At 37.3% G+C, this 8,406-nt stretch overlaps 1 pseudogene; it reads left to right on the forward strand.

Annotated features, from left to right (window-relative positions):
• LOC131800463 (uncharacterized) overlaps positions 1-4,501 on the forward strand; it is a 130,068-nt pseudogene extending 125,567 nt beyond the window's left edge.
• The last annotated feature ends 3,905 nt before the right edge of the window (positions 4,502-8,406 follow it).

Here is an 8,406-nt window from a genome sequence, read left to right on the forward strand (position 1 = left end):
CACCGAAATGCTTTCGTACGCTTGCAAACCAAATAATGAGCTGTCACTGGAATAATTTTAACAGCTTTCGGACGAATGGCTTAGAAATGACAGCAATCTGAAGTTGGTTGCAGTTTTTTCATCCAACACCAGATCTTTTGTTGGTAGAAATATTGTGGTGAACGAAATTTTAAGGCAATCGCAAAACAAAAAGGCAATTCCACATTTTGTAATAGTTATTATTCATTTTTTACCCTTTGTGGGGGATGATCTTGATAAAGTGAACCGATATTTTCCATTTTCACGCCTATCCCAGCACTGACAAAAATATTGGGATTTGAAAAAATTGCACAAAATCGAATAATGCTTTCTCTTTCTATAAGGCAATTTATTTTTTTTTTAATGTCGACCGTTTGTGTAGAGTGTACCAGAAGGAGTGAACCGATATTGCCAATCTCCGAACTCAATCTAAGTTTGACCGTAATATTACGATGTGCCTAGCTTGGACCAAATCGGATACTCCCTTCGTGAGACAGACGGACAACTCTAGATCGAATCCAAACGTCCTGAAATGAATTTGATCCAAAGAGACCTAGGGTTTATGAAAGTTATTTCGATTAGGCACGTTTTGGTAGTTTCAAATAATATACCTTTCGTCGCCATCTGACTGACGGTACAGTTAGCATGAAAAATATGGCTAAAATGTAAAAAAAATTGTAATTGGGGTATGAAATGAAATTCCGCACAAATCCTCTGAACTAAGGACATTGAAATTGGTGATAATTGGTCAATATTTAGATATAGCTGCCATACATATCTTCGTCCAATTTGTCTTTTATTGTGCACCAAATGTGTAATATTAGCCCAAATAGGATGGAATTAAAGTACAGGGTTGCCCATATTCGACGGACCCATCTGGCAACGCCATAACTTTTGACAGAGATGTCACATGGCTTAATGACATACCGCGTTTGAGGCGTCAGTCCAAGCAGATTTTTACCATGAACCAATACACGCCACGCGAAATAGTTGAAATTTACATTCAACAGAAGAAGTCAATTGTGAAAAAAATGTGAGAAGTGCGCCTTCTAAGAACACCATTAAGCGTTTATACGAAAATGTTCGACTGGTAAGGCTCTTTCTAATCCGAAGAGTCCATATAAAAGTCGACCAAGGCGATCGGTCGAGAATATCGCTGCCGTACGAGCCAGTGTTGAGAGGTCCCCAAGAACATCCCAAAAACGCCGTTCTCAGCAGTTAGGCATGGCTCGGTCCACTTTACAACGGATTATTCGCATTGATTTGCATTTGTTCCCGTACAAAATTCAATTGACGCAAAGAATGTTGCCTGCGGACAAGCCTCTTCGATTGGAATGGGCCCAAAGAGTCATCGGGTCCGTCGAATATGGGCAACCCTGTACTAAATAATACTATATTTGGAAAACTATTAGTCAAATTTAGTGCAAACCGATTCAGAATTGGATATGCCTCGCACGTATTAGTTCCTTCTGAAACCAAACTATAACTGCTCTAAAGCCAAATGTTGATGTCAAATAAATTCTTTTGTTACGGGAGCTCTATTAAATATACATAGTGGCGTAGGCCCTGCCCAACTTTTAACTTTTCCTTACTGGTTTATATTTTCCCTTTTGCACATGGAGTGAGCCTCATGCAAAATTGAAAAGTTCTAGGTCTGACCGTACGCCCAAATCCAGTGTTTAATCTTTTTTTACTTTTTGGCGCTTTTCGTACCGGATTTCTAGCTCTTACCGGTCACCGAAAAACAATGTTGTGCCATTTTGTACTTTTTATACCCTCCACCATACAAAGTATGGAGGTTATATTAAGTTCATCATTCCGTTTGTAACTCATCGAAATAATCACTTTATACCCAACAAAGTATATATATTCTTGATCAGCGTAAAATTCTAAGACGATTTAACATTGTTCGTCCGTCTGTCTGTCCGTCCGTCTATCCGTCTGCCCGTCTGCCCGTCTGTCCGTCTGTTGTAATCACGCTACAGTCTAAACGAATTAAGATAGGAAGCTAAAATATTGCACAGATCTCTCTTTTGTCTGCAGGCAGGTCAAGTTCAAAGATGAGCCCCCATATAACGGTACCCCCGATATTCTGTATTTTAAAGATGTTAGCCACATTTTTCAATAGAATTGTCTGAAAATTCACACAAGTAATTCCTGGTGAATACTTTACCCACTGAGAGAGAATTGTCTATATAGGTTCACGATATCGTATTGCCCCCATATAACGGTACCCCCCGATATTCGGAATTTTGATAACTTTACCCACATTTTTCAACGGAATTGTCTGAAAATCCACACAAGGAGTTCCTTGTGGGTACTCTATACCTCGGCAAAGAATTATCTATATAGGTCCACGATATCGTATAGATCCCATATAACGGTACCCCCGGTATTGGGTATTTTGACGATTTTAGCCACATTTTTTCAATGGAATTGTCTGAAAATCCACACAAGGAGTTCCTTGTGGGTACTCTATACCTCGGCAAAGAATTATCTATATAGGTTCACGATATCGTATAGACCCCATATAACGGTACCCCAGGTATTGGGTATTTTGACGATTTTAGCCACATTTTTTCAATGGAAGTATCTGAAATACCACAAAAGGAGTCCCTTGTAAATATTCTACCCTCTGAAAAAGAATTGTTTATATAGGTCCACGATATCGTATATCCCCCATATAACTGTACCCCCGATATTCGGTATTTTGATAACTTTACTCACATTTTTTCACGGAATTATCTGAAAATCCACACAAGGAGTTCCATGTGGTCACTTTATACCTCAGCACGGAATTATCTATATAGGTCTACGATATCGTATATCCCCCATATAACTGTACCCCCTGATATTCGGTATTTTGATGATTTTACCCACATTTTTCAACGGAATTGTCTGAAAATCCACACAAAGAGTTCCTTGTGGGTACTTTATACCTCAGCAGAGAATTATTTATATAGGTCCACGATATCGTATAGCCCCCATATAACGGTACCCCCCCCCCCCCCCCTTTTTCGGTGTTTTGATGATGTTAGCCACATTTTTCAACGGAATTGTCTGAAAATCCACACAAGGAGTTCTTTGTGGGTACTTTATACCCCGACAGAGAATTCTTTATATAGGTTAATGATATCGTATAGTACCCATATAACTGTACCCCCGATATTCGGTATTTTCAAATCGTATTGTCTGAACATTTTCAAATCGTATTGTCTGAAAATCCACACAAGGAGTTCCTTGTGAGTACTTTACACCCAGACAAAGATTTGTCTTAATAGGTCCACAATATCATATATACCCCCATATATCGGCACCATCCTATATTAGATATTGTAAAGATTTAAAATAAAATTTAATGGATTTTATTTTTTTGAAAATTTTCTAATTGGTTCCAAATGGTGGAGGGTATTCAAGGTTCGGCCCGGCCGAACTTACTGCTTTTTTACTTGTTTTATCACATTTTGTACCCTTAAAGGCCTGAATTCCCACCTTAATCCACCTTTATACACCACAACTAGATCTCTTACAAAATTCCAAAGTTTTAGTTCCTACCATACCATTCAGTACTTTTAGTGCTTTTTAAGTAAACAATTTTCACAAATTCGACCTTATCTTAATCTTATATATGTCAATCCCTGAATAATAATATTTAACCTTTTAGTATTTTTCGGTGGTTCTCAAAGTTCTTGATCCCAGTTCCATTAGGGTCCGAAAATATCATCCCCTTAGTTTTTATGAGGACTTCATTTAAATTTTTGGTTCTTTAAATTCCACACACACACATTGCATCACATTTTAAAAACATATATTTTTTTACGACACAGAACCATTAAAACACTCTCTCTCACACACACACACATCGACACTAACACATCCTGCTAATGATGTTTAGCCTCTGCCAACAAACATCTATTTATATGCCATATATTCATTAATGTTCTCCATTTCCGTTTCCTGACGCTCTTTTCTATTTTGCTCTTCTTCTTCATCTTTTTTTCTTGTTTTTATTTTTTTTTTTTTTAGGTGAAGAACCATCTGCCATGCAGCATGCATCAGGGTCGACAATGTCGCCCATACTCTCGGTTGTGTTATTTACAGTAATTGCAGCATCATTGTTTGCAGAAATGCTATGTCAACGATGACGACGATACTAAAAAGAGGAGAAAGAACAACAACAGCAACACTGGCATCATAATTTCATCGCAGCCATGGTTACCGGGGAACGAGCCAGTCAGCCGTCCAACCAACCAACCATTCAACCAAACCCATAGGGCTTGACGGATGTGTGCCCTGCTGGTGGACGGATGCGGATATCCTCCTACCGCTCCACATCATGTGTATTTATATCGCGATGAAGCCAATAGCAGCCGCAACAACATCAACAACAAATAGCATAACATAGCATAGATACTAACATTCCATTCCATACTTAACTAATATAGAAAAAACTACAACAAAAACAACAACTACAACGCGATGAAGAAGCAGCAACAAGAAACTGACATACAGAGAGAGATAAATAACCAATGTGTCTATTAGATAATTAACATTAGGTTTTTCTGTTGTTATTATACCCTACACCACATATTGGTAAGGGTATTATGCCTTTGTGCATTTGTTTGTAACATGGAAAAGGAAGCGAGATAGACCCATAGTTTCTTTTGATGATCTGCGTAGAATCACATCACATGTCCGTCCGTCCGTCTATCCGTCTGTCCATGTATTTTTGTAAACAAAGTACAGGTCGCATTTATTGCCCGTGTAATATCAGCTCAAATTGTATGGAATTTTGCACATACACCCAAATTAGACCTAAAAATAAGTATGGCAAATTTGATCGAAATCGGTTCATATATAGCTATAGCTCCCATATATATTGTTCATCCGATTTGTTATTTTTGTCCTCCGCAGCCGTAATATGCACTCTGTAACAACAATATTTGGGGAAATATATCAAATACAAATTTTATCGAGATCGGTTCAGATTTGGATATAGCTCCCATATATAACTTCGTCCGATTTACATTTTATTGTGCACCAAACGTCTAATATTTGTATAAATGGGATGAAATTTGGCGTTTACGACCGAATTGAGTCTAGAAGCTAGTATGTCAATTTGGTGAAGATCTGTTCAGATATGGCTATAGCTTCCATATATATTGTTCATCCGATTTGTTATATTTGTTACCCACAACCGTAATATACACTCCGTAACAACGATATTCAGGGAAATATATCAAATACAGCTCAGAAATATCTTTGCCAAATTTTGCACCAAATGGGCAATACAAGTCCGAATTTAAAAGATACAAATGCTTCGGCATATTTAGTCCTTTGAACTTTAAATTATAATTATAATCATAGCTTGTATGATTGAATTCTTCCATAAAAACTTTTAATTGTTATGTGGAGCTCTACTAAATTAGCAAAGTGGTGTAGGGTATCATAAAGTCGGCCCGCCCGACTTTAAGGCTTTCCGGATATTCCAACTGGGAAAAAAACTGAAAACGACAACTACTTGCTTGTGGCCATCAGACAACCAGCCAGCCAGCCAGCCAGCTAGTCAGTCAGTCGACTGTGTAGTTTTAGAGCCGACATTAACATTGCAACAGAGCAAATGTTTGAGGAGGCCTATGCATTAACAATTTGTGTGTGCGTGTGTTATTATTATTAATATTTCATAAAAAAAGAGAAATATTAAAATTAATGTTGATATGTGAGTGAAATTAACGATTTTCTCCCCATTTGCCATTGGGACCAACATTTGCATTTGCCAGCCACAGCCAGGCAGCCAGACAGACAAACAGAGGCCACATCCATTTCCGTGGTAACATTGAGTCAAGTTTGCCTCTATTATTAAATGCTTGCTTTTCCAGAAATTACAATTCATGACAAAAATAAAAACAAAGACGACTGCCCCCCAAATGGGAATCCATAGAATATAAAAACTAATCTGGAATTATAACAAGTAAAAAAGCAGTAAGTTCGGCCGGGCCGAACTTTGAATACCCTCCACCATTTGGAACGAATTAGAACATTTTCAAAAAAATAGAATCTTTTAAAATCTTTAAAATATCTAATATCTAGTATCTAATATAGATGCCGATATATGGGGGTATATATTATATTGTGGACCTATTAAGACAAATCTATGTCTAGGTGTAAAGTACTCACAAGGAACTCCTTGTGTTGATTTTCAGATAATTCCATTGGAAAAAGTGGCTAAAATCATCTGCTGAGTATCGGGGGGTACCGATATATGGGGGATATACGATATTGTGGACCTATATAGACAAATACCTTTCAGGGGGTAAAGTGCTCACAAAGAACTCCTTGTGTGGATTTTCAGACAATACGATTTGAAAATGTGGCTAAATCATCAAAATACCGAATATCGAGGGTACCGTTATATGGGTGCTATACGATATAATTAACCTATATAGAGAATTCTCTGTCGGCGCGTAAAGTGCTCACAAAAAACCCCTTGTGTACAATTTCCGTTGAATTGAATATCGAGAGATAATTCTCTGCCGAGGTATAAAGTACCCACAAGGAACTCCTTGTGTGGATTTTCAGACAATTCCGTTGAAAAATGTGGGTAAAATCATCAAAATACCGAATATCGGGGGGTACCGTTACATGGGGGCTATACGATATCGTGGACCTATATGGACAATTCTCTGCCGAGTTATAAAGTACCCATAAGAAACTCCTTGTGTGGATTTTCAGACAATTCCGCTGAAAAATGTGGCTAACATCATCAAAACACCGAATATCGGGGGGTACAGTTATATGGGGGATATACGATATCGTGGACCTATATAGAAAACTCTCTGTCGAGGTATAAAGTACCCACAAAGAACTCCTTGTGTGGATTTTCAGGCAATTCCGTTGAAAAATGTGGGTGAAGTTATCAAAATACCGAATATCGGCGGTACCGTTATATGGGGGATATACGATATCGTGAACCTATATAGATAATTCTAGTACCCACAAGGAACTCCTTGTGTGGATTTTCAGACAATTCCGTTGAGAAATGTGGCTAAAATCATCAGAATACCAAATATCGGAGGGTACCGTTATATGGGGGCTATACGATATCGTGGACCGCTATGGCCCATCTTCGAACTTGAACTACCTGCAGACAAAAGAGGGATCTGTGCAAAATTTTAGCTTCCTATCTTAATTCGTCCAGACTGTAGCGTGATTACAACAGACGGACGGACGGACGGACAGGGCTAAATCGTCTTAGAATTTTACGCTGATCAAGAATATATATACTTTGTTGGGTCTATAATGATTATATCGATGAGTTACAAACGGAATGACGAACTTAATATACCCTCAATGCTATGTATGGTGGAGAGTATAAAACGACTGCCCCCCAAATCGGAATCCATAGAAGATGAAAACTAATCTGGAATCATAAATGATTGGGTTTTTGGTATTGTTTTTGGCCTTTTTACTTCCATTCTTCTGCATCTAAGTCGGAGCTAATACTTTTGTAAGGAATAGATTTCACAAGGACTTGAGTGGACAATGAATGGTAAAAAACACGTGAATGGGTATCAGGTTGAGATGGGATCAAAGGGGAAAAAGTTTCACCTGGGAGACCATTATATTTTTAGGCATTTAAAAAAATCTTTGAATAACACTGGACAACACAAAAAATTTTGGCAAAAAAAATCCAATAGATTATGAAAGAAGAGCTAAAAATAGGACCTCGGCGTTTTGAAAATTTTCTTTACGAAGTAAACTAAATAGAGGGGGAAAATTTTCCCCTTCTTCCAAATTTTTGGAAAATTTCGGATTAAGGATTTCTTGAAATCCTTGCATTTTCAATGTATGGTGTACTGGACAAAATTGCACATAACAATACCAGGATTATTTTAATGGAACATTTTACCCTTCAAACGAGTCATCACAGGGGTCTTTTTGGAACTTTTTTCAGAAACTGGTCTAAAACTCCCATTAAACGGTATCGTAGCAAGTCAAATTAGTCTAGAAATATATTTGTCATAAAATTCCACTATTAGTTTTAGAAGACACCAAAAGTCTAAATCTTATCCAAACGCCAGGAATTCATAAATATTAAAAAACACATGTTAGAGTTTTAGATTTTAGGCAAAAAAAAACTAGAAATCATCATTTCAGAAGGATCACGTCAAGGACAACATTGTTCCTCGTCTATTTCGCTATAAGATACAAAAGTAAAGAAATCTCTATTTCAATTATATAACAGAAAAAAATTGAATCAATGTTGCCAAAAAAATTGAAAATATTTTGTTAGTTTTTTAGATTATTTTACCCCGACCTTTTTTCGATTTAGTACTTCAACTTTCATTTTCGGCCAAAAATTTCAAGAGATGAAATATTCTACACAAA

This window comes from Musca domestica, unplaced genomic scaffold (assembly GCF_030504385.1).
Source record: "Musca domestica strain aabys unplaced genomic scaffold, Musca_domestica.polishedcontigs.V.1.1 78, whole genome shotgun sequence".
Taxonomy (NCBI): domain Eukaryota; kingdom Metazoa; phylum Arthropoda; class Insecta; order Diptera; family Muscidae; genus Musca; species Musca domestica.